General features: G+C 41.6%; 1 long non-coding RNA gene across 2 annotated transcripts in view; it reads right to left on the bottom strand.

Moving 5' to 3' along the window:
• Positions 1-26,700, bottom strand: part of LOC116154337 (uncharacterized) — a 282,683-nt gene that overhangs the window by 46,783 nt on the left and 209,200 nt on the right. Inside the window, exons 4-5 of one of the 2 annotated variants that reach the window (XR_010381316.1) lie at positions 22,834-22,999; positions 19,260-19,434 (exon numbers count right to left, since the gene is read on the bottom strand). This is a non-coding gene — a long non-coding RNA (uncharacterized LOC116154337). Of the gene's footprint in view, positions 1-19,259; positions 19,435-22,833; positions 23,000-26,700 lie in introns of those variants that run through there. The other variant, XR_004138161.2, reaches the window with a different exon arrangement.

The following is a 26,700-nucleotide window of genomic DNA, read 5'->3' as shown; positions in this document are numbered from 1 at the left end:
GAAGAAAATAGTAATGAAAAACACACTTGTATTAGAAATTGAAATACATACTTGTAAATAACACAAAGATCAAAGAAATGTTAAAATAATGAAAAATGGACGATTATGAAAAATATTTATCAAACCTGGAAATAACAGGTTGGAAAAAAAATGCAAAGCCTTACTTGTTTGTATTAAAATAAATAAGGTTGAAAATAACTGATGTATGCATCAACATGAAAAGCTGGAGCAAGGAAAAAACATAATAAACCCCAAAGAAAATAGATGAAAGGGAATAAATATTAGCAGAAATTAATGAAATATAAAACAATGACATATTATAGCAAATCAACATAACTAAAAGTTTGCTGCTTTTTTTGATAAAGCTAGTAAAATTGATACCTTGCAAGATTTATCAAGAACAAAGTAGAGAAGGCACAAATAAAGAGTATTAAGAACAAAAAAGATTATAATGCCATGTTTGCACCATGGATTAAAAAGATAATAAAAGAACATTATGAACACTTTGTCAATTTATAAAAATTTAAAAAGTGTCAGGCCATAAAGCGAATGCCCATAAATTTCAAAGAATCAGTAGCAAACAAACTACTTAAAATATGGGTAAAGTGGAATATTCTTTTAAAATACATGTTTACACACTGATTCAAAAAGAAATAAAAATCCTGACTTTTCCTCTATTGATTAAAGAAATTGACTCCAGAGATATAAATCTTTACACACAAAATAAAACACCAGAACCAGATTATTTTAAACATGATTTCTACCAAATGCTTGAAGAACAAACATTTCCGTTTTTACAACTCTTTCAGAGAACAGAAAAAGAGGAAACATTTCTCAATTTATTTTATGAAGTTAGTACAGCATTGATAACAAAACCAAAGACAGAACAAAAAAGTAAAACTGCAGGCCTCTCATAAACATAAATACAAAAGTCTAAGCAAAATATCTGCAAACCAAACCCAGAAATGTATAGAAAAATAATGTTTATCTAAATACATGATGAATAGGCATTAAATAACTCTCTAAACATTTAATAAAACTCCTAGTAAAATAAAAATTAAAAAATAACTTTCTAAATCTACAATAAACACACAACAAACCTACGGTGAAACATTGGGCTTTCAAATCAGGAATATGATAAGGTTTTTGGCCAACACCACTTCTTATCTCCACTGTATTGTAGCTCCTAGCCAGAACAATAATGCAAGAAAAATAAATATCTTACATTCTCCATGTATTAAAAAGGAGGAGACAAAATTGGAAAAATTTACATGTGGTAAGAGTATATATGAAAAATTTTTAAAAATGTGTGCAAGATTTTTTTTAAGTAATAGGAGAGTTTAATAAGGTGCCGGGTACAAAGTCAAGGTTTAAAAATCAATTCAATTAAGGTGTTATAAAATTGAATAAAACATGTATCCCATAATTGATATATACATAAGTAAATATTATTTGTAGTAATATTTAATATAATCAAATATAAATCACTCTAACATGCACAAGACCTTTAGTGAACAATTTATTGAGAGAAATTAAAGAGGACTTGTTTATTATGATTTATTATTACATAACAAAAGAGCAAACTTAGGGGTCTAAAACAATAATCACTATATTTTGACCCATTTTCCATGGGTCATGAATTCAGAAAAGGGAAAAAAGTCTTGTCTCTGTTTCACAACGTCTAGGTCCTAAGCTGGGAATACTTCAAGGCTAGAAATGACCCTATAGTTGGTCAGTAGAATTATCTGAGGATTTGCTCATTGCTGGCCCCTAGGCTGGGAGGACTTGAAGTTAGGACTGCTGGACTGGAATATCTATATATGTACTTGACTTCCTTGCAAGATGGTAGCCTCATAGGAGAATTACATGTTCATCCCTTGGAAGGCTGTTTCATAAAACTATCAATTCTTTCCATATGGATTTGTGGATTCAATGCAATCTCAATCAAAATTACAGTAAGTACTGTATGTGTGTGTGTGCATGCGTGTAACTCAACAAACAGATTCTAAAATTTATATAGACGTGTAGAGAGTCAAGGCACTCTTGAGAAAAAAAAAGTAAAATGGGAAGAATTGCCCTAATAAACATGAAGACTCATAAAATTATAGCATACATGATAGCATACAATTGTCCCAGGGAAAAACAAGTAGGAAAATGTAACACAAATGAGCCCAGGAAGAAAGCCATGAAAATATGGACACTTGATTTCTGGGGGGGAAAAAATGCAGTGCTGCAGGTCAATGGGGGAAAGATCTGACTTCTTAATAAATGATGCTAGGAAAATAGCTTTCCATATGGAAAACTTAAACATAGGATACTCACAACATACTACAAGCTAATTCCAGGGGAATTAAAAGCCTATTTACAAAATTTAAAACTATAAAGATTTTAGAATTCTAAAGTATTAATGTATAATAATTTAGAAAATAATTTTAGATAAGAAATGAAAGATTTTTAGAAGGAGATGTTTTTATGACTTCATGGTATGATGGAATTTGTAAGATATAAAAAGCACCAACCATAAAGAAAAGGATTGATAATCTTGATTACATTAAAATCAAGAAAGCAGTTCATCATAAGACACCATAAAGGAAGTTAAAAAGTGGGAAAAGATATTTCTAACTTCTATTAAAGACAAAGAACTTGTATCAGGAAAGCATAAAGAGCTACAAGTGATTAATAAAATGACATGTCAACCAATAGAAAAGTGAGCCAAGGACTTGAAAAGGCACTTCAAAAAGAGGAAAATGAAAGTTGCAACAAACATTTTAGATGGTTTTCACCTCATTTAGTAATCAAGATATACAAATTAAAAACATAATGAGATATTTATTTCAAATAGATTAGATTAGCAAAAATTAAGAACTCTGCCCATATCAAGTATTGGCAAGAATACAAAGCAATAAAGACTTTAATAGACTGCTGGTACACTGTAAATTGTTACAAGCACTTAGGAAAAAAATTGAGATTATACAGGAAAGCTGAACATGCGTAGATATCTTAGAAGCCTCATGGGTTTACCATAACACATGTATGAAGATGTTCAGAGCATCACTAACTGTCAGAGTAAAAAAAACAAAGCAATGCACAAATGTCTATCAATAGTACTGTGAATAAATTATAGGATATTCATTAAATGGAATATTACACAGCAATAAAAATGAACAGACTGTAGCTATAGGCATTGACATAAATGATACTAATGTAAGACTAAGTGGAAAAAAGACTCACGGAAGAATTCATATGGTAGAATTCCATTTATTTAAAGTTCAAAAAAAAAGCAAAAAAATACATTATTTAGGAATTTATTTAAGTGTTAAAACTATAAAGAAAAACAAGGGAATGATTCACTCAAAATTCAGGCTAGTATTACCTTTGATGGAAGGAAGGAAGATGGTATTAGAGAGTCACAAAGAGGTTTTAGAAGGACTGACAATATTATATTTCTTGAGCTAAGTGGTGGGTAAATGAGCATTTGAATTATTAGTCTTCTTCATCGTGTACATAAGCTTTATGCACACTTTATTATGTATGACATATTTCACAATAAAATTTAAAAATTACATTATATACTATGGTAACTATAAAATTATTATCTGGTCCTATGGCCACACAGAATAAACGCCAGTTAAATAGCAAACCTTGCAGCTCCACAGTTAGAAAAGTACAGTGTAAGAGAGATATTCCAGCCAATGACCTCAACTTCAATGGGAGAGAAATTTCCAGATGGTATAAATTTCAGTGAAAAGATTGTTATAGATATACAATATTTTTAAAGTTGTGGCTGTTTATAAAACTTCTACCATTCCTGAGCATGTGCAGAACACACGAACAGAGCTCAGAAACAGTCAAGGGTCTGGGAAGGGTTCCCGGTGAAGGAGAGAGGTCCTCCTGTATATTTCAGCCCTGTCTGTTCTGTGTGAACAAATCAGAAACAGCAGTTGTATTCACTGTAGACATAAAGCTAGTAATGGCACTTTAAAAGTATGAATTCTGAGCAGTGACAGTGAGCGTTGCCACAATCTGGGTATTCATCTCATTATGAAGATGTGACTGGTCAAACGGGATGCAGAGCATCATGGGACACTGAAGACCAGAAATGATGCATAAAAAGATGAAAAGAAGAGGGTAGTCTGAATAAAACCTGGCATGGACCAGTCCCTTAACTACACCTGGCTAAGGGTTATGCTGATGTCCCAGGGATGGGGAACTGGAAACACCACCAAGATAGAGCACTGTGTATCAGAATTGCTTTGTTAAGTATGTTTTCTCTTAAGTAAACATTTCACTATTTTATAGGCTGCAGAGCTCACTCCATGATAAAGGCTCAATCTTTTTCAAACCCCTTTATAATATTCACACATTACCAGTGATTCCTATAAAGGCACTTAGACAGGGTGGATCCAACTGAGGACTATGATTAGGATTCTGGATGATGGCAAAGGATAAGCCATGTACTTCTTCATGGAACAGTGCCTGACTCAAACTCCTTACCTGGGCAGAAGTTGCATATTGTTACCTTAACAATTTTTTAAACAGTCTCTCTTCCTAGGTAACTAATCACCTTCCTTTCCCTGCTCTGTCTGCATCTCTAGTAATGACCACTAAAATCTGACAAATTCAAAATTTTGAAAGTCATCCAACTATTTCAACTCAGCCCTAGTGTTTTTTTAGAGAAACAGGAACTTCCAGATGTAGATAATTTATTTAAATTACAAATCGCTCCTCTAAATTGACATGCAGCCAACTCACAATTATCCCCAGTGACAGAAACTAGCTACAGCAGCCACAACTTAATTCCACTGATAATCAAGAAAGTTCATTTGCCTTCTTCTTTATCAAATTTTCGCCAGCATTACTAGTCGGTCTAAAGGACTGGTTCAAGTTTCATCTTCTTTTATTCATCTTCCTTTTCCTCTAGTGAGGAGACTAATGAGTTGCCAGAGTCAGGCAATAGGAGATGGACATCCAAGGAGAAGAAAAATCACACAGTCCCTTAACTGGAAGATCACCTCTGAGTCAAAGTTGAATGTGTTTTCGCCTTGGTTTTATGTTAATTTAGTAACTGCATGTTTTCACTCTGGGTATGATGCCTGAGGTGACCAGATGTCCCACTACTGTCAATCCTGCCAATAATATGTCTACCAACATGCTGTTCATTTTATCCTTCTTGTCTTTTTTTTTTCTTTTCCTTCTCTCTTTTTCCTGTTCACATCAGCTAACCCTCTTCTTCCAAGGCCTCCACATGAGTAAGTATGGGCCCCAAAGATTCGCTGAGGGCCCTAAGGAGTGGGGAGCATCTCCTAGTCACATCCTCTTACACCTCCCCTGAGAGGTGCCATCATTCTTCCCCCTTCCCTCTGGTGCCATGGAAGAGAACTAATTCTGCTGTTCATCTAGCCATACACTAGAGATCGGTGGCTCCCCAACTCATCCCCTACTCAGCCATGCCTTCAGCTTAATGCAGTATTGGGTTATTTTGCCTATTTTACAGAGGCCTCAAAAAGATTAAGTTTTATTCTGCTACTAAGTAGCGGAGGCAAGATAGAGAACCAAGCTTTTACTGTTTCAACCACAAAAATGCCAGCAGGCACAAAATACACAGCTTTTTTTTTTTTTTTTTTTTTTTTTGCTGTGTTTTCGCTAACTTTCAATCCATAATTTGGTTAATGTATTCTGTTTCCCACAGTAATTTCCATGTTTACAGGGGAAATTAACATTTTAATTAGGAAATTAAATAGAAGGAAATTATAGTTTGAAGATTTTAATGGATACTGAAATCAATCTGGTTTCACTTAAAATTCTTCAAGCGTATTTCAGAGAAATGTGAAGATCAAGGGTTTTGTGTATTTACTTCTGGTTAAGAATGGCAGCTTATTGTATTATCTCTGCTCCCTTGACTAGAATGACAGCAAAGAGATATTTTAAAAATCATAAACCCACAAGACCAAGGGAATAGAGGAGAAGACAGAAGCAACCAAATTCTGGATGCCAGAAGAAAACAAATGAGAGGAACAGAGTTAACAGACCCAGTAAAGCTTACTGCTAAGTCAGCATTAGGGAAAGACAAGAAGCAGCCATATTTATGCCACAGAACCTCCAAGAGGTTCAGGAATTGGCAGCATCCAGGTTTTTTTGGAAAAAGGGGTGAAGGTAGAGCTAATAAATGGATTATTGATTGATAATCCTCATGAGATTTCCAAATACATACTTCAATATATATAAGAGCCAGGTGACCACTGCCCCTTCCCATGGAAAATAAAAACAAATGTTTATTCTCCAGAGGTGGGAAAACAGAGGATCTCTGAGCTGAAGGACACCAGGCTTAGTTAAGGTCAGCGATACACTGAAATCAGAACCTCTGCTTTCCAGCTCTCTGTCCATATTTGCCTTGCGGGAACCTGGAGTATCTCCTCCACTAAGACATTATAATATCCTCCTCTAGAGAACATGAATACCACAAAGAAAAAGGCCCAAAGATACTGACATCGGTGCTGCCCCAGTGAAACGACTGAAACAGATCATCCTGGTCTTCAGCCCACACTTGGCCTCAGGAACACGCACAGAGTTTGCAGTTAGCTCTCTCTGCAGTGCCCAACCCTTAAAGAGGAGCAAAGACGTAACTCTTCAAACTTTGAGTAAATATATCTAATATGAAAAGTGGGAGATCCAAATAAATAAACATTTAAAAACCACATGGAGGTAAAAGCAATGCAAGAGAAGAAAATTTCATAAAAGTTATTGCTAATATTCTCAGAAAGATTGGATATTGAACCCATTAGACAAGAATGGTATAATGTTTAAAAAAATCAAAGAATAGTTTTTTTAAAAGCTCAAAGAAATTTAGAAGTGCAGGCTTCCCTGCATGTGAGGATGACCACAGAGTGCCGTTGGTAAGGACAAGCACACCCCTGCCCACTATGAGTGTTTGGGGGCTAGATGTCAAGGAGCGACAGCCAATGCTTAGTGAGCACAGACACAGACTCCGTTCCATTTACTCTTCGAAGAGCGTTAGTTGTGTTCGTGCATTAAATTGTCACAGCAGTGAGGCTGTGTTGCATGACCCAAGGGCTGTCGTTTGTACCATGAGATGCCAGCACAAGGTCCTGCAGGCTTTCTGCAGAGGATCTGGGGGTGGCTATTTGGTCCCGGAAAGGTCACCACTCTTAACCAAAGAGTAGAGCTTGTGGCAACCACCGATCCTGGAGGGTTGTAGCATACAATGTGGGTGGTGTACCCTGGGAGCTGTTCCACACAAGGGAGATTGTTGCATTGGTCTCGTTCCACAGTGAAGAAACTAAGACACAAAGAAAGTAAGGACCTAGTCCTCTGTCACCCACTAGGAAGTGGTGCAGTTTGTATCCAAATCCAGGTGGTCCCACTCTTGTTAGGCCTGTGGTTTTTTGTTTGTTTGCTTGCTTTTTATATTCAACAATGTTCAGTACTTTCTTTTAATTGACGTACAGTTGATCTACAATGTTGTGTTAGCTTCTGGCGTACAGTGTAGTGATTCAGTTGTACGTACAAACATACGTTCTTTTTCGTTATAGGTTATTACAGGCTATTGAATAGAGCCCCCTATGCTACACAGTAGGACCTTGTTGTTTATCTATTTTATATATAGTAGTGTCTGCTAATCCCAAACTCCCTCTGCCTCTGGTAACCATAAGTTTGTTTACAGACCTAGAAAAGGTCTGTATTTTAATAACTACACTTCACTCCTTTGGGGAAAAAAAGGCGAAGGGAAGGAGAAAAGTAACAGGAATCAGAGTAATAAAATGGAAAAGTGAAGGAAGAAAAGGAAAGGAAACGAAGGAAAAAACATTCACCTCAGGTACCATAGATATGGTCCCACAGATTGCTCTGGAGCTACGATCAGATAATTTTCTTCACAAGGGACTGCTTCGCCCTCTTGTGAGCACCGTTCTGCCCCAAGACAAGACCTTCATGGAGGAGAAATGTGTCAGGAAGCACCTTCGCATGTAGTAAAAGTGGGGCTCGGTTTCTTCTGTTTTGAACGGACAGCACTGCTATGAGAGACCCCGCCTCACAGACGCATGCATGCCTGACGCCCTCTGCCCTGCACCCCACCTTGGTGGTCTCCTGCCTCAGTAGAGGTGAGCACACCTGCGGGGTGGGTGCAAGCGTGAGACCGTCCTCTCTCAGGTGGAAAGTGAGAAATGGAGATCTGTCAGCCTGAAGGAGACAGTTTGCGGGAACTTGGAGGAAGGAAGTGCCTGGAAGGCCTCCCCCAGATGCTCAGCTTGCCTGTCACACACACCTCATCCTACAGGGAGGCCACCACCAGGATCATTAAATGGCTCTGCCTAGGCTCTGTGCTTCTGTGGCAAAAACACCACTCGCTTAGTAAGGTAAGAAATAGAGCTCATTTTCCATCGTGTTTGAATACTTCTGCATATTCTGACCAGTACCTATTAATATACAGCAGGGTACCTTCTAAGTGAACATGTTCGGAGTCTGCTGAAGGCCCCACTCTTGCGCCCCCTTCCGCCATCCTGAGGAGCCACAGAAAAAGTGCCTGGTGAAGAAGTAGCAGAACAGCTGAGATACCACTGGCATCAGCAAACCAGCAGACACTCACTCTAAATTGGGAACATTCAAAGCTGTGTTTCTCATGCTCGCTAACCTTTGTCGGTTCAGCATTTGTGAGTCTCCTGGAACAAAACCTGCGTCCTCCTCACCACACAGGTGCGAAGATGACCTTTGGTTTGGCCACTGTCTCCAGGAGACCTCTTTTCTCACCACAAAGAATACATCTTTCACTTGCGAAGGACAGCTTACTTCACATGGAAAAAACACCATATAATTAACCAACTACGATGTCTACTGAGTACCTAGAATGGCTAGTGTGCTCACATTTAATGTCAGAGATACTTAGGCTCCAGTCTCCACGGAGCTGGCAGCCTAACTAGGAAGAGAGTCCCACAGAGATACCAAAAAATAATAATAATGACAACAACAATAGCTGACATTTACTGAGAGAATCTTCCAGGCACTAAGCTTTATACACATTAATCTCAGCTAATCTCATTTAACTCCTGCAACAACCCTGCAAATACAGTTTACCCTGAAACACAGTTACTATTCCCACTTTACAGAGAAGGAAACCATAGCACAGAGAGTTAAGTGACTTGCTCAAAGTCACACAGCTAAGAAAGAGCTGGGTCAAACCCAGGCAGACTGGCTCCAGAGTCTGGTCTATAGTGTACATGTCACTCTACAGCCTCTTCAGAGGATGGAATTAGTATTTTGAGTGGAAAAAAAAAGATCATGTAGTTTGGTGCAGCCATTGTGGAAAACAGTATGGAGATTCCTCAAAAAACTAAAAATAGACTTACCCTATGATCGAACAGTCCCACTTCTGGGTATACATCTGGAGGAAACTCTAATTCAAAAAGATACATGCACCCCAATGTTCATAGCAGCACTATATACAATAGCCAAGACATGGAAGCAACCTAAATGTCCATCAACAGATGACTGGGTAAAGGTGGTATATTTATACAATGGAATACTATCCAGCCATAAAAAAAGAATAAAATAATGCCATTTGAGCAACATGGATGGACTTAGAGATCGTCATTCTAAATGAAGTAAGCCAGAAAGAGAAAGAAAAATACCATATGATATCACTCATATGTGGAATCTGAAAAAAAAAGGACACTATGAACTCATCTACAAAACAGAAACAGATTCACAGACATAGTAAACAATCTTACGGTTACTGGGGAAAGGGGGTGGGAAGGGATAACTTGGGAGTTTGAGATTTACAAATGTTAGCCACTATATATAAAAATAGTTATTAAAAAAAAAGATTCTGCTGTATACCACAGGGAACTATGTTCAATATCTTATAATAACCTTTAATGAGAAAATATGAAAATAAATATATGTATATACATGCATGATTGAGACATTGTGCTGTACCCCAGAAACTGACACGTTGTAACTGATGGTACTTCAATTTAAAAAAAAAGATCAAGTTATTATCAAATAGAGAATTGCAGCTTAAATGCCTTTTTATCATCATTTTATTGTCAAATAGATGGCAGAGAAGATTATAAAGTTTAAGCCCCATATATCTGTACAGGAATCCCTAATTACCTATACCCTAGTCATTCTCTGAGAAACCAACCAACCTTCAGACCTTCTTGGAAGAGCTGAAGGTTGGCCTCAGGATCTGCATCTTTAGGAGCTGCTGAAGACACTCCTTCACTGTGGGCAGGGTGTGATAGCCTTCAGTTGTCACCAAAAGTCCCCACTGATTCACTGGCTCCCCACTCAATGCCCAAAGACAGGAAATCAGAGGACAAATGGGACTCCTTGCCAACACTCACGTAGTCCATAGAGAAGGGCAGAGCAAGCTATAAAAATTGCAAGGCACGGGGCAAAATAAAATGTGGAGCCTTTAGTTCAAAAAGCAGAGAAAAGGTGCTGTTAATGGTACTAAAGTAGTATAAAGCCTTTCTTTCTTCTGTGATCTCTCTCTGACTTGTTACCCCAAAGATTTTGGGGGTTTTGCTATATAATGTCATTCTCAGTAGAGAAAAATAAAAATTTTTGTGACTAATGCAGAAAAGTAGCAATGGTAAAAAAGGATATGACAGAGTTCTTTGGATGTGCATGTTTCTTAGAACACCACTGCATACAAAAAAAGAGTTCTGTTTCCAACAGGACATATGGCCACTTAGGGCTATCAGTGTCCTCGCTGACACAGTCATAGACATAATACACTTACCTTGTACTGTGACTCTCATTGAACTCCCATGCATTGTGGATGTATAGAATTCTGGGCTTGTAGGCTACCACAAGGAACAGCATGACGGACACGCATATGGCAATTCTCTCCTCTCCTCAAGGGCATGCTTCATTGACTATCGGACTTCATTTAGAAAACACAAGTTCAAAGGCAAAATTACTGAGAGTTTCAAGACTCTGATGACAGAGTATTAAACCAAGTATGGGGCCCTTCTGAGCACGCAGTCCTGTGCAACCACAAAGGTCTCATACCCAAGAGGAAGCCCTGCGCAAAGCTTATATAACTAGTACTGGAGGCCAGAAAGGAGATCAGGCTTGGCATGAGAAAGCTTCCAGCTCCCTAAGCATGAATAAAAATAACTAAGTGTGCAGCTGCCCAAGTCAGGAGGAGAACACCCGCAGGGGTGTGTGTAAGAGAGACTGGAGATGCTGAGGACGTCAGGTAACTATGATTTGTTTTGCAGAAAATATATTTTGTTTGCCTTCATATTTGCATAATTAAGTTTCTTTCTGATATATATATATATATATCAGATGGGAGTCAGTGCCAGTTAATTGAAGAAATGTTTCTGAAGGTCATGGGTGAAAACTTAGAAAAGTGTGATCACTTTTCCAATAAAATAATTCAGGCTCCTATGCCATGAGTTTGTCTAAAATCACAAGTGCCCAGGAACTGAGAGGGAGTCTTCTGGATCCAACGTATGTACTTTGTCTGATTTGTCCACTTCTACCTGTCTCCAACGTCCTTGGCCAGTTACTCAGTAGAGAGTCCCAGCTGGCCGCCCCACCTCTGAATCCCACCGGTTACCTCTAACTCTGTTAAGATGAGGACTCACCTGGGCCTGGCCTCCACTACCCTCTGTGGCTGGGGAAGCCTTAAGCCCAAGCAAACCAGATGCCTGGAGGCGCTGGCTCCTCCCACCACATCTGGACCCAGACCAAGCCTGGTGCTGCAGGGCAATGTGTGCCGCTGGGTTTGACTTCCCAGCAAATGCCCAGAGGAGCAATTAGCAAAACCCAGAGGAGTCGGGGAGCTGATGCTCATGGGGCAAACTTTGGCCAGTGAGAGACAGAAGACAGAAAGGAGCCAGCAGATACATCTGTTTCCTGCACTCAAAGGACTGTTCCACGGGAGAGTATGTCCAGGAAGTCTAACCAGAAATGAACCACAGGACAACGCTCCAGGGTGTGTTTTCTCGTGGCCAGCTCCACTAACATACCTTATATTTGCTTTCCCTCTTTCCCTGCCTCATTCCCTTTACCCTCCATCTACAATAAAGCTAAGCTTTGCATCAATCTCTGTTCCTAGGAAATGAGAGTCGAGGCAGTGACCAACAGGAAAATCCACCTCTTAACTGGCACCTGGTCCAGGAGTCCTCTTGCTAAGTAATTGGCATAGAAGACAGAGATTGGAAAATTCAAAATGAAACAACTAACACTGAATCCTTTGATTTTGTATCTTTTGAATTGTCCCCTTACATTTTTATGGATGACCTACTATGAGCCAGATACTGGAGATACAGGGAACAAGAGAATTGTAATTCTTGTGAAAGCTCACAGTCTAGTGGGGAAGACCAAAAAAAAAAAAAAAAAAAACCACTAAAAAAGTAAGTTTTTGTAGAAATGTTATGAAGAAATTAATGGGGCATGGATGGACATACTGGGGGGTAGGGAGGGGAACCGTCCATCAGTGAAATGATCAGAGGAACCCCTCAGAAGAGGTGATATTTAAGCCAAGACTGAACAGATAAGAGGAAACCACTAAGCAGAAATGGGGGGATGGGGAGCATTTTGGAAGAGGATGTGCCAGGTTGCAGAGGCAGAAATGAACTTAGAAGCGTCAAGAACCTGAAAGAAGACCCATGTGGCTAAAAGAGAGTAAGAGGGGAGGGAACACAGGCACGAAACAGCCCCGCAGAGCTGGCCAGCAGGGACCCTGTCGGGCCAGGCCAGGTCAGCCCCGATAAGGGGTTTGGAGTTTCATCTCATTTCCCTTGAATTTGAAAATACAGTCAAATGCCAGGGTTTATATACTACTTTAACCCCAAATCATCTAAATGAGACACTTATATCTTCAAAGTGTGAACTTTAAGGAGGCCCTCGTAAGCACACCACGATCAGTGAGGGAGGCGGGAAGAAGGTATCCTGGGGATAAATTCTTAACAGTCAGAACCTTGAATTCTGAAACATAAGCCATGATTCTATTTATTTTATGACAGTTTGAAAATGTAAGATATTCATCAACATTGAAAGTAAAAGCTTCCTCCTCTTCCTTCCTCCTACAATTATCCTGTGGCCCCAGGGTCCCAACATTTTGGTCTCCCTTCATTTCTAAAATGGTAACTCATCTTCAGCGCCAACGGTCACTAAATTAACTGAATATGACTCAACTAAAGCGGGCCTTTACAAGGTCTTTAAACAACACACAGTTCCAGCTCTAACGCCTTGGATTAGAGAGTCTAAATCCAGCCCTTTGATTTGGACCCTGCCTCCATGCTTACTTGGGAACGCTGGGTGAGAGGAACCATCTAGAGAGGTCGATCCCTTCCTCACACTTAAAACTGACAGTCTCCTTGTCTGTCTGCCCCTCTCAGTTACCACGTCTTCTCTAGAAATGCCACTTGGGAAACTCAGGGACCATCCCTTTGCACAGCACAGCACCCTTTCGTTCAGGAAACCTCCCCCAGATTAACTGGCACTAATACAGCCCTTCACAGCTGTACACAAGATGTTGGGGAGTGCAGCGGAGAGAGGGGTGATTATGGTTGCCTGCACACTGTCATTGCTTAGTAAGAACAGACTCCCTTCCTTCAGAAATGGCATGATAATGAAATGTAATAGCAGAGCCTCTTGGCAATCAATGCCATGGTGGAAATAAGTGAGCATCTCAGTGACAATAACAAAGACGGAATGTGAAACAACAAAGCCGTCTCTCTCTTGGCCAGCGCTCTCGAGAGCAGCTCATTACTTTAACCTTTCCACCTTCACTGGATGCACAATTAGAAACATGCATTTCCACGGGCATTAAACCCACTCGTTTGCTCGCTCTGCCCTCATTAGAACACTCAATGGGACCCAATTAGCTGGATGGCCATAAACAGATGTTTGTGACTCGAGAAAACAGAAAGAGAAACATTCTTGGAGCCAAAAGAGAAGGGAGAAAATCCGGCATACTCCATCTCACAAATTACCTGAAATCTAGAGTCTGGATTTTGACTTGAGCCTAGCTTTTGTTTTGATAGGAAAAACGTATGGCCAGAGACATGGAGACGTGCTCCTATGGCAGAAATCAGTATTTCATGTAGGTCTTGGAGTATTTTTTCATTGAGCCAGTCTTTTAAAACTGAGGGATTTTGCAGATTATCTGCATCCTTGAAAGAAGTCAGAAGGTTGGGTACCAGTGAACCAGGCCACCTTCCTGCTTGGCCACAATGGAGGTGAGTGGGGTCCACCTCACGTAGGGAGTAAGTGCCCCACATCACCACCATCCCCACCGCCCTGCCCACCTCCCAGGACCTGACCCACTTCTTGTGTTCATGTGGTCTGCTTTGCACCCATAGGGGCAGACTCAGCTCTACAGCTTATCTGCTTGCGTAACTTAATTAACGTCTCCACGCCTCAGTTTTGTTTGCTTCCTTTTTTAACATCAAATGGGGTCATGACATTTGCCTCCTGGATTATCTGAGAATTAAATGAGTTAAAACATATACATTCATCCCTCGGTATCCATGGGGGATTAGTTCCAGGACCTCTTACGGATACTGAAATCCAAGGATGCTCAAGTCCCTTAGATTAAAAGGTGTAGTATTTGCGTCTAACCTATGCGCATCCTCCTGCATTTTTAAATCATCTCTAGGTTATTTTTAATATCTGATAAAAGGTAAATGTTATATAAACAGTTGTAATACAATATAAATTCCATACAAATAGTTGCCAGGGCATGGCAGATTCAAGTTTTGCTTTTTTGGAACTTTCTGGCCCTTTCCCCACCACCCAATATTTTCGATCTTCGGTTGGTTGAATCTGACAATGTGGAACCTGTGGATATGGAGGGCTGACTGTATATTGTTAACAACTGTGCCTGACACATAAACTCGATACATTTACCCATTCCCTGGTTGTCATCATCATCACCACCACCACCTTGCCTAGGAAACATAACCCAACCTAGTTTCTTCATTCTCCAGTGAAAGAATCAATGTAATGTGGTTACCACCAAGAGCACAAGCTATAATAGAGATGGTTTGGGAACAATTTTTATCCAGAACACAATGCAAACAATTTGGATTATAATTCTGTGAGATGAGCACCAGACTGGATACATGGCAGAGAGAACAAAATGCTAGAAATAATAATCATTGCCCCAGTCCTGACACTGTGTGGGGTGGGGAGGGTGTACACACAGGGCATATATGGACAAAACAGGTAAGCACGACACTGACAGAGAAACAAAGCAGAACTCTGGCCCTAGGAATGTTTGAGAGAGAAAGGCATTTTGTTTTTGAGGGGCTCTCAGACCCTGATCTTAATTTTTTCTGCCCTATAGCTGAGTACAAATTCTGTTCTGTTGAACAGGAATCAGGTTTCTCTCCAGCAGAGACCATTCACCTTCCCGGGCCTGCCTGCCTCAACCCCATGCCTTCCCAGTGGTCCTCCCAGACCCATCAGGAAGAGGGGGGGATGAAGAAGCCCCTTACTCAAATGTACATAACAGGGGGAGTGTTCTCCTTTGCCTTAACTTATTTAGATAATTGGTTAACAACACTCTACAGAATACTTTCTAATTAAGGTTCTCAGCCAGGTTTAGTTTCGCTGTTCCTCTCAAGGGCTTTTGCAAATGTGTGAGTATTTTCAGGCTGTCACCATGACGGGGACATACTACTTCCTGACTGGTAGTGAGCAAGGGCCAAGGATGTTAGATGACCTATTCATGCTCGGGAAAGTCAGACACAACTAACCAATGTCCATCCTGAAATGCCGAGGACCAGCTCACTGAAAAACACTCAGTGATTCCTCATGATTCCTGCTCACAAGGAGCGTGAGCAAAATCTGCCCTGAATCATAACAAGTACATTCTGATAGACTGTCGTTAGTTAATATTCGACCCCAGCCCCAAACATCACTGTCAGAAAGTAGTTCAGTTGATTTTTCAGGTGAGAAGGAGCAGCTATGGGTTGTGGCAACAGCAGCACCCCTCTACAGCTTCACTTCAACAAGCCCATGTGGGCCCACAGTCTCTCCTGGGAACTGCAAACCCCCCCTTACACGGAGATGCAACCAAAGCCCCAGTCGGCACTGGCTCCAGGTCTGAGTGCTGGGAAGGTTCTGTAATCAACCAGACGATGAGGCTGATGTTCTCAGCAGGCTCCCATTCTAGAAAGGGGAGACAATAAACGGATAAATAAATTATGAGAAATGTAATTTCAGATGATGGGAAGGGCCACGAGGGCAATGAATCCTCCTAGGCTGTGATAGGATACTGTGGGAGAGGGCGTCAGAAACAGCCTCCCCGAGAAGGTGTCGTTGGAGCTGATTTCTGGGTGACAAGCAGGAACTGCCCGGGTGAAGATGCGTGGTGGGCAGAGCACCCCAGGCAGAGAGAATAAAAAGAACGAAGGCCTTGAGTTGGGACGAAGCAGGCATGTTTCAGAAAGAAAAAGAATGCAACGTGGCTGAGCCAGGGGAAAAGAGTAAGAGTTGGAGAGGTAAGCTGGGACCAGTTCAAAAAGGTCATTATAGACTCCTTCTCAACTGAAAAATCAACTGAACTACTTTCCGACAATGATGTTTGGGGCTGGGTTTTATTCAAGGTGCAGCGGGAAGGGATAGGAGAAATGTGCACGATGTGAGAGAATAGTTTGTGGCAGGTAAAAGTCGAGGCAGGGAGACCAATAAAAAGGCTGCTGGTCAAAAGTTGGGGTTAAATGACTCTTAAAATCCATTTCAACTGCAAAATTCTATCTTTGTCCTTTGGTATTGTAACAAGCAATGAATACCAGATAGAGCCTAGAAAGTGGAGTCTTGGTCTAACACGGCCCACTAACGCCCCTTGGCTGGCAGGATCTCTGTTCACCAAAGGCATCGATTCACCAGAGACACCACAAGGACCCTGCGGTTTCCCGTCCTCATACTCTGCAATCTGGTTAGAACCCACAGCGGTCCTCGTGTACCCGTTGTAAGTGTTTAAAATAAGAAGGCCTCTACATTTGATGTTGTAACCACACATATTTCTAATTGCTTACATTGGACACAAAATGTAGAGGGTATTGATTTTTCTTTCCATTGGGATTGTTACGCAATTTGGTGTTTTCCAAGTTTCCCCTTAACAGTAACTTTGCACAAGACATACACGTTCTAAAGGGCACTGCCCCTCCCCCAACAGCAGATGAGCCCGGCTCACCCAGAAACAGCATCTGGAAACCATTACTGCACTTGGTTCACAGCTGCTCCAGAGGAGTTAAAAGGGCTGTGAGGGAGGACATGGAAATCAATTTTAACTCTTATTTTAATTATCGGTTGCTTTCGTTTAATACGTGGTTTACTTTTCATAAACATCTTGCATTAGGTAGGCAGCAGATCTCTCCGTGATTAAAGGGCCCAACTTTTTAATGTATGTTTCCATCCAAATGATCAGCTTCCATGCCAAACAGAACTTGCCTTCCTCGGGCTACCTGCCCAAGCTTAGAACTTTCTTCCCTGTGGATATTTGGTTCTTCTGGAAAAAGACATTCAAACCCTTCCACCCAGGTTTCATGGGCTCTCATCACAGAGCAAAGTGGACTTCCATGGGACAGAGTGCCTCCTGGAGAGGGCAAATGATCGTTGATGGTTGCCAGGCAACTTATGTAAGAAACTCTATGTAAGGAACCCTAAAGAAATTCTTTAATGTTGACATATCCCTAAGAAACAGATAAGACTAAGAATCAACTTTGGCTTCTGTGCTCATTCAAAAATATAATTGGAGTTTACAAAGAGCCCACCCAATGAGAGAGAGCTGAATAGCAAAACAGAACAAAAACAAAGGAGGAAGCAGCCCTCCCACGGCCAGCAACAGCTCTCCGTCCTCACGTTCATCATGACACTCCCACCCCTCACTTTCCCAACTTCCCTTGTAGCTATGAGCAACTTTGTCACCTAGTTTTGGCCAAAGGCACAGGATAAGGAATCTGCTCCAATGTTTTTACTTTCCTGATAAAAGTAACAAAAGTAGCTTCACGGCCGTCCCTGACCTGCCTTCCTGCCTCGGGCTTTGAAGCCCAAGATAGACGCAGGCATAGCTGCACTGGGACCGTGAGGGAAGGAACCGCTTTCCCTCAGGGAGTCCCAGAGATGCCGAGCTAAAACCCTGACGTTGGGAAGCAGCCGAACAAAAATCAGCAATTGCCGACCTCCACACTTGTTATGTAGGAAGTAAAGTCCTATTGGATTTGAGCCACTTTGGTTAGGTTTCCGTATCTGACATACCTTGGTTCCACACTTAAGAAAGTCCACAGTCAGCTGTGGATCCCTGGAAGACCCAGGGCCCCTCCCATCTCAGGATCCAGTCTGACACCTCCCGAGAACGTTCCTCCATGAAAATAATCTCGTAACTTGTCAGCCAAAGTTTGTTGTGTCTTGCCACTAAGCACGGATATCGTCTCTGACAAACCTTGGGTAGATGTCGCATTGGTCAGGACCCAGTCAGGAAAACGGGGCCCATGTTAGGCAGCTCGTAGGGAGGATTTAATACCGGGACACGGTCACAAAGGCACTGGGAGAGCTGCAAAGCCTGGGAGAACCCAGTCAGGAACAAAGCAAGAAGCCACAGCCAGCCCAGGGCTGAAGGCACCCAGGAAAGGGAATGGAGACTCCCAACACAAGGCAGCACTGCCGCGGAGGCCGCCCAGAGCCAGACCTCGAGGGGAAGGCCTCTCAGGACGGAGCTGGAACCTTCAAGAAAACACAACCACCGCCTCCAAGGTCATCTGGAAGGAAGAGAGAGGGAATAAATGGCCGGACGTGGCCTTTTCTCCTACCTCTCAGCTGCCCTCCAGTGCTTCCCAATGGCTGAACCTCCCTGAACTCAGTTGGTCAGGGAGCCTAAGAAAGGTGGTTTGCAGGAGTTGGCCCCCACCTCGCTGTCCACAGCAGAGAAAGCGGGAAGAGCAGAGCATGCATTTGAAAGCAAACAGCTAAAGACCCAACACTGACTTTCACTGTTCTTAATAGCAAAGCATGCATAGTAATGACTCAATGACTTTTTTACCCAGTGGCTTTTTTGGCCCCTACACCACCTCCAATGAACTTACAATAATCACAAAATGCTTGTTACACAGGATGCCAGGGATGGGTGTTTCCCTACAGAAAAACATGCAGCTTTTTTTAATGCAAAAGCACATGGAAGTTCCATTTTAAGCAGTTGCAGGATTGAACTGTGGAACAAAGACAAAGAAGAGCAAACGACCTAAAAGCATAACCGTCACCATAATGGTCCCCTTGATTAGACTGAGATCATCAGGAAAGAATTCCCCCCTCAGCCTGTCTCCACGATTATGCTCTTCTCAGAACCCAAGAGAGACCTGAGCCCCATGCTTCCTACCTCAGTGGAGAAAAGGGGCGAGAGGACAGGCAGGGAATTCCAACATCATCGACCACAGAAAACTTAGCATTAAGAATCTATAGAATTGGGAAAAAAAAAAAAAGAAAAAAAAGGAATTTATAGAATTGAAAATGCCTTCACAGAAACACTTAAGTTAGTGTTTGACTGAATAACGGAGTCTGTAACCTAGCCACATGGATGCATTAAACCACCCCTCACAGTTTCTTAGGGCCTAGCTTCCGAAGTGGCACAGTATTTCCTGCCTTTACGTTGGTCACAGCAAGTCACAGGGGGCCAGGCCAGGGTCAAAGTGGGAGGTGACTTAGACACCACCTCTTGATGGGAATACTAGCAAAGATGTAACCATTTTCAATTCATCACATATCTATGTATGATACTTAGGACATACTTAGCACATGGTGAGTGTTCAATACATTGGTATTATTATTTCGAACCATTAACTCTGACCTGACATTGTTGAATCTGGATAACGTGAACATGGGTATTCATTAAAGTATTATTTTGTATATTCTTTAAATTTTGTACAATAAAAAGTAAAAAAAAATAGATAAAAATAAAAGACTTTGTAGAGTTGAAACAAGACTTACATAAAGTAAGATTATGTTGATCAGTGTCTTGAGATCCACGAAGCATTACAGAAGTGACACAGGTTGATGACAGACAGGTGGATAGATAGACAGATGGATAGATAAACTCTATCCTTTCATTTGATTTTGTGATCTTACATATAACATCTCTAACATCTTGGCATTTAACCTCAGTTGGAATCTTTACAGTGGCAGGATGCTCAGGGCTCCGTGCAATGGCTTGCGTTGTAGCCACATAGCTGTGAGTGTGAGAAAGCCAACAGCCATTGCATTTTCTTCTATCCTGTAGTGCTGCTCTGACGCTCCCCGCTTTATCCCTCATTCAAGTAGGTGAAGCCTGCTGCCATGCCTCCCTGGCCCCAAGCTTAGAGCAGTCCTTCCCCCAAACGAAGCTGCTCTTCCTCAGACTCTCTTCTTCACTCTTAACTCTCTGCACACTTTCTTCTTAACATCTGGCAACTGGAACTAGACTTGATTATGTCATCACTGGGCGGTCAGCACAGAGAGCAGGGGGACTCACTTCTCATCTGGACATTTCTGTAGAATCTCAGATTGTATCTACATTTTTATAATATGTGGTTCTTTTCCACAGGAGCTGAGGTAATGCTTGCAAGCACTTAAGAGTGCTTGGAAACAGACAGTATCCAGCCAGCACAGGCTGTTATCTGTGTCATTTTTATATTATTTTATGTACTATGGTGACCTATTATTATTTTCATTAACTGCTCTCAAGCAAAAGTACCATCATTCGATAGTTATGTTACTGGCTTTTAAACACAAATACATAACTGTTCATTTTAAAATTTTTGCTCGTGATTTTGGCCCCTTTTTTATAGCCTATCATTTGAATACTCAATTTCCCCTTCGCGTTGTGGCAACATTCCAGCTCTGTGTTCGCCACGGTTCTGACGGGTCTTCAGTGGCTTCCCAGCCAGGACAGGGACAGAGCTCCCGGTACTAGGCAAGCCCTCATCTCTTGGTCACCATGGATCCATTAATCAACCGTCTTTGGGAGCAACTGTTCAAGGAACTATCAATGGACCAAGATAAACAGTCATTACCCACAGTTCTCCATGTTGTACATAAGGAAATCCCCAAGGATTTGCTGAAATCCTTGGTCTCCTGGCTCAGGGACCATGCCAGCTTTCGGCAGCTGAAGGAATACTATTATGAGGGAACTACTCTACCCTTGAATAATGGAGATTCTTAGCTATTTGAAAAACAGTTCTTCAAGTGAAACTAAGAAAAATGTATTAACCCCACTTAAAAAATGTTAAGTTCAGTGAAACTCATTTTTATTAAGCTCTGGATCCTGGTTAATTCAGTTTCCCATCCTGTTTACAGGTGATCTGTTTAATTAGCTAAACTAGAAAATTTCCAGAAGTATATCAATACTTTTCTTGAGCCAACCCATTCCTCCATTTTGAAAAATGAGGATTTTTTTCCCCTGTTGCAAGTGTTCTGATACATACCTCTTTCATTTTACATTTGCCAGGATTTTGCACAGAGGAAACCAAAGAATTCAGGACCTCTGGAAGGTTATATATGGAACACAGAGATGGTTTAAGACATAAGCACTCCTCAAAAGAAGACTAATATATTTGATTTATTATCATGATAATCCTAATGAGATGAAACTACTAAAGTTACCATGCACTGGAAAGCAATTTTTTAAATGACCATCCATGTTGATAGAAATTTCTGGGTTTTTTTCCCCCAGCTGCTAACAAAATTGTTTTCCTAAGTAAATGCTTGGTGACTTTGCAAAATACAGGGTTTTAGTTTGAAATTCCAGGATGGATTTCACTAGTTAGTTGCTCTTTGGCCACACTAATAGCAAGAGGAAAGGTGAAAAAAAATTGCAGGTACAATATATGCTTTCAGTTGGTGTTGAGGGTCAGTTTCTTGTTTGTTCCCAGACTCTTCAAGACACAGAGGTGACAATTTTGCCTGAACACAAAGAGGAGAAATTATAATATCCCAATCCTTGGCTATCTTACGATTTCTAAATGAAGCAGCAAATGGTACGGATTCCTTGTAATTATGGAAGGTTTTGTTTCATCATCCTGGACTTGTTTTTATTAGACACAGGAAGAGTTGAATTGCATCATCATATAAAAGCAATCTTTACCTCCTATTTCTTAGAGGAAACCACAGGATTGTGAGCCTCTTTGGGGTCCAGTCTGAGTTGTCGTATTTCTAGCTCTTAAATTTGGGGAGAGGAAGACAACAGCAGAAGATATTTACATTCTCAGTCTCTCCAGGTGGGTTCACATTTTACTCAGACTAGCATAAAAAATGGGTTATAAAAGTAATGTTTATGGATAATCTTACACTTCCATGATCCCAATTTAGCATAAGAGGAAAATACAAACAATAGTTCCCTGGTAACAAGTACTTCCTATGATGTTTCACTTAATTGTCACAAAAACCCAAAGAGCTAAGTATTATTATGTCCTTATTGTGTAGGTGACGAAGATGAAGCTTGAAGAGGCTAAATTACTTGTCATAGTCACATGGCGAGTAAGTGATATAACCCATGCCACCTAATGCCAAAGCCTAACTGCTTAACCTTTGTTATTATGTTGCTTCCTGAAGACCTGATCGAGCTATCAGGCATGACCAAGAACTTGACCGTGCATCTAGTTAACAGAGAACGGGGAAGTGGGGGAGTGAGGTGGCCGGGGCGGGTCTAGGAGTAGTCATTATGTGTCTTCATTAAGGCAGAATGACAGAGGTTCTCTTGAGCTTTACAAGTTCTGGTGGGACAGAGGCCCACCTCCATATCCCAGCAGGAGACGTTATTATTGGAAAACCTTGCCCACTACCTGATGCTAAGACATAGGAGGTGCCATTGACAAAGCTTACCCTGAAGTTGAGTCTGATGTTGAAAGTCTGTCATTCAGGCCTCAGCTGGCTGGCCACTGCCGTCATTGGGTGGAGATTTACTCCTCACGTAGGAGTCCCACTTTTGTTGCAAGGAAAGTCCCGCCTGCATTCTGAAAAGAACTCATTCTGAGTTCATAGACCGCACCTGCAAATACAAAAATCCAGTTACTATTGGTCCTGGTATTTTTTTTTTAGTCTATTTCCTGCAGGAATCAATCAACAACACATAGATCACGTGCCAAATTCAAATGTACACAGCTCTTCCAGCTGCAGCTGACTCCCACTGTACCTCAGTTTACCTCACATTTGACTCGCGTCACCGACAGAAAAACTACTTCTAACTTTAATGGGAAACTCTGTCAGAAACAACCTTGTGATTTGTAGGTGAGCTCATACGTTGCTCTTGAGCCCAGATCAGCACTTTCCCCACGTGTCTCCTGTAAGCCAGACTTTCATTTGGCTTTGGCTATGAAGGATAATTAAGGTATGGGAAAGGCAAGATGGTCTTGCCAACTCAGCCGCTCTTGAGAGCAAGGACTCCCCAGGCTGTTAGCACAGCGCAGAGGAGCAAGACACGTCCATCCAGCAACACCCAGGGAGGCAGCAGCTGCCGCACCACAAGCCCGTCAGGAACACCGTGCGATACCTTGGCGACCCAGTGCATACACACCACATGCACGCGTGTGTACGTGGCTATGTACGCACATGCACACGTAAACTGAAAGCAACCTTGCATTTGCTCTTCTGTTTCATTTGTCATAACATGCTGGCCATAGTATTCATTCTTCTGGCCGCTGTAACAAATTACCAAAAACGAGTGGCTCAAAACCACATAACTAGTATGCTACAGCCCTGAAGATCAGAATTCCAAAATCAAGTCTCACTGGATTAAATCCAAGGCATCAGCAGGGCTGCTTCTCTCTGGAGGCTCTGTCGGGGAGAAGCCACTTCCTTGCCTTTTCCAGCTTGCAGGGCTCACCTGCATTCCCTGGCTCGCAGCCCCTTCATCACATTAACTCCACCAACTCTTGCTTCTGCGGTCGTAGCTTCTACTTCTCCTTGGGTCCTCTTGCCTCCCTCTTAAAAGGATATTTGCGATTACACTGGACCCACACAGATAATCCAGGAAAATCACCCAGTCTGATGATTCTTAATCACATCTGCAAAGTCCCTTTTGCCATGAAAAGTAACATATTCACAGGTTTTGGGGATCGGGATGTAGACATCTTGGTGGGGGGAGGCATTATTCAGCCTACCAGAGCCATGAACAATAAATTGACTTTCCAGTTCACTAATGGATCACATACTGCAGTGTGAAAGTCACTGGCCAAGTGTATGTCTGGAATGGAGGGGATCAGTGAGATGCCACCTGCCTGCGGGAACAAAGGGTTATGGGCATGCAGCGAGCATCCCAGGCACAGTGCGATGTATTGCATACAGTCCATCCCTTCCATCGCCGGTCATTACTCACTGTGAGTTAAGCCCTGTTGTGCCATTTTAAAGATGTGAGAATAGTCTCAGAAAGGCTAGAAAAAGCCCCCAAGACCACTCAGCTAGTAAGGGGCAGAGTCCATATCCAGACCTGGGTCCCTCTACCCATGATGACCATATTCTCTCCTCCAAGTCTTGTAGTGGCTTCTCTCGTGTCCTCCTGGACCCACCAGGAGCCAAGTCGTCACTCCAGTCCACCGGATCATCACACCGGGAAGCGATCCTCCCTACCAGGGCTTATTTCCTGGGAATCCTTGAGGTCTGAAGCTGCCCCCTTCTGGTTCCACAGACCTCTCTAGCAGAAGAACACTAATTCTCCCTCTCCTGACTCCAACGCAGACATAGCACCTGCACATTTTAATAGAAGATAGAGTTGACTAGCTTTTAATTCAGGCTTAACAACCCCAAGAAACCTGGCAAAGCTGAAATTTAAGTCAGGAATGAGGCAAAGTTGAGCAAGAATTAAATACCATAAGCTACAGAATTTTATCTCAAGGTTTATTTCTAGATTTTCAAATGGGCTTGGAGAAGGATGCTCTGGCAATCCTCTTGAAAAATTTCTAAATTGACTGTTGAAAGAAGTCAACACCAGACTTGGGGAGGAATATGGCAGACAGTGCCGCCACTCCATGGGGTATGTGGCTGAGTTCCAAACTCAAACGATCCCCTTTGAAACTTATGAATTAGAAAATAGAAAAAAAAAATCTCCTGTCATTTTCATGCGACTCCCTGATATAAAGAGAAAGCTAAAGCAAAATGTCTGTCAAAGACAGTCATGGTTTAAAGTGCGAGAGCGACCTCTCTGGGGCCGACTGCCACAGCGCTGCCCCCTGGCCCCGGCACCCCCACCAGATCACCATTCACCAGATTCGTTAATAATATCAATATACCTCTAGGGAAAACCATCTCTCCGTCACTCAGGCAAGTTGAAGGGTTAAACAGACTGCTGCTTCATGAGATGAAAACTGTTTCAAAGAAATCTGGATTAAAATCAGAAAAAAAAAAAACTGTATGTTGAAAAACAAAGCTGTGTTCTAGCACAGCCCAACAAAGCCTGAGCAAGCCAGCAGCAACCTTCTATGAATAAAGGCTCAGCACGTAGTAGGTGCTAGAGAAATTTTTGTTAAATGAATGAGCTTGCAATATGGTAGGAAAGCCAACAGATCAGTGATTTCTAGGTGGAAAAAGTCACTGGCGTATCATGGAATAGAAAGACTGGTTAGGGGGCCCTGATACAATTTTACTGGGATAAGTACATGGTCTCTCAGGCAGTTTTTGAAAAGAAGTTAAAATAAGGAAGATACTAGAAACCTCCACCAGCTTCCATCCACCCAAATGTTTTCCCTTCATGGTCAGGGAAGAAAGGGGAAGGAGAGAAAGACAGAATACACTCATCAAAGGATCACCCTAGAGTGCTTGGCCGTCCAACGACATGCTAAGAAGGCTTTAGGTTCTTAAAATAAATGGAGTGGAAAAGCATTTGACCTCCTCTCTACACTGCTTTCCAGCTTTTCTTGTCTATAGCTCCAGCGCAGTGCGTGAATAACCTGCGGCTAAAAAGAAAAACTAAGTTTAGGTAATGGAGAACCCGGAAAGGGTTAACCAATAAGGAAAGGGATTCTTGCTAAAGTCTCGTTTAAGAAGCCAAGAAAGTTGAGAGCTGAAAGGGGAAAAAAAGAAAAAGGAAAGAAAGAAAGAAGAGAGATGTTATTTCATCCTAGAAACAAAACTCATAGAAATGGGATAAAGAGGGGAAAACTGAGTGATAGCTTGGAAATTTGCTAGTAATGAGAAGTCTATTTCCCTAGAGGCAACTCATCGTTTCAGACCAGATTGGACCACGCTGGAGATGCTGTTTCGCAGAGGACTGGTGCCTCCCTCAGCTCGTTTCAATGACAATGAGCATTTCTAGTTGAGTGCGAGAAGACATGAAGGGCATCTTTTATTTTCCTAAGAGGAAATTGAACCTAGGCATTGTAAGACTTCAGTATGTGCCTGTGTATGAAAACTATAAGCCAAATGCTTTTGAAGAGAAACAGAAGTATGCTGCCCTCATGACAGAGAAGTGTCCAAGAACAAAGACAGAGGTATTTTGGCATGCCATTCCTACTCCATGGATTCTTTGTTGTGATACATTTTATGACCAACTTTAAAGACATTGACCTGTTGATCTCGTTCTGGTTTTCATTCGCTGCATCCTTCTCAACATAAGAAAAAGTCCCTTAGGATAAGCAGGATTTTCATTTCTAAAGAAAATACACACACACACACACACACACACACACACACAGAGCCCCAGGACTCTAACAGTTTCTCTCTTGCCATATAGAACTTTAACTGTATAAAGAACAGAAA

This window comes from Camelus dromedarius, chromosome 6 (genome assembly GCF_036321535.1).
Source record: "Camelus dromedarius isolate mCamDro1 chromosome 6, mCamDro1.pat, whole genome shotgun sequence".
Taxonomy (NCBI): Eukaryota; Metazoa; Chordata; class Mammalia; order Artiodactyla; family Camelidae; genus Camelus; species Camelus dromedarius.
The sequence above is the reverse complement of the archived record's forward strand: the minus strand, read 5'-3'. Positions and strand labels throughout refer to the sequence as shown.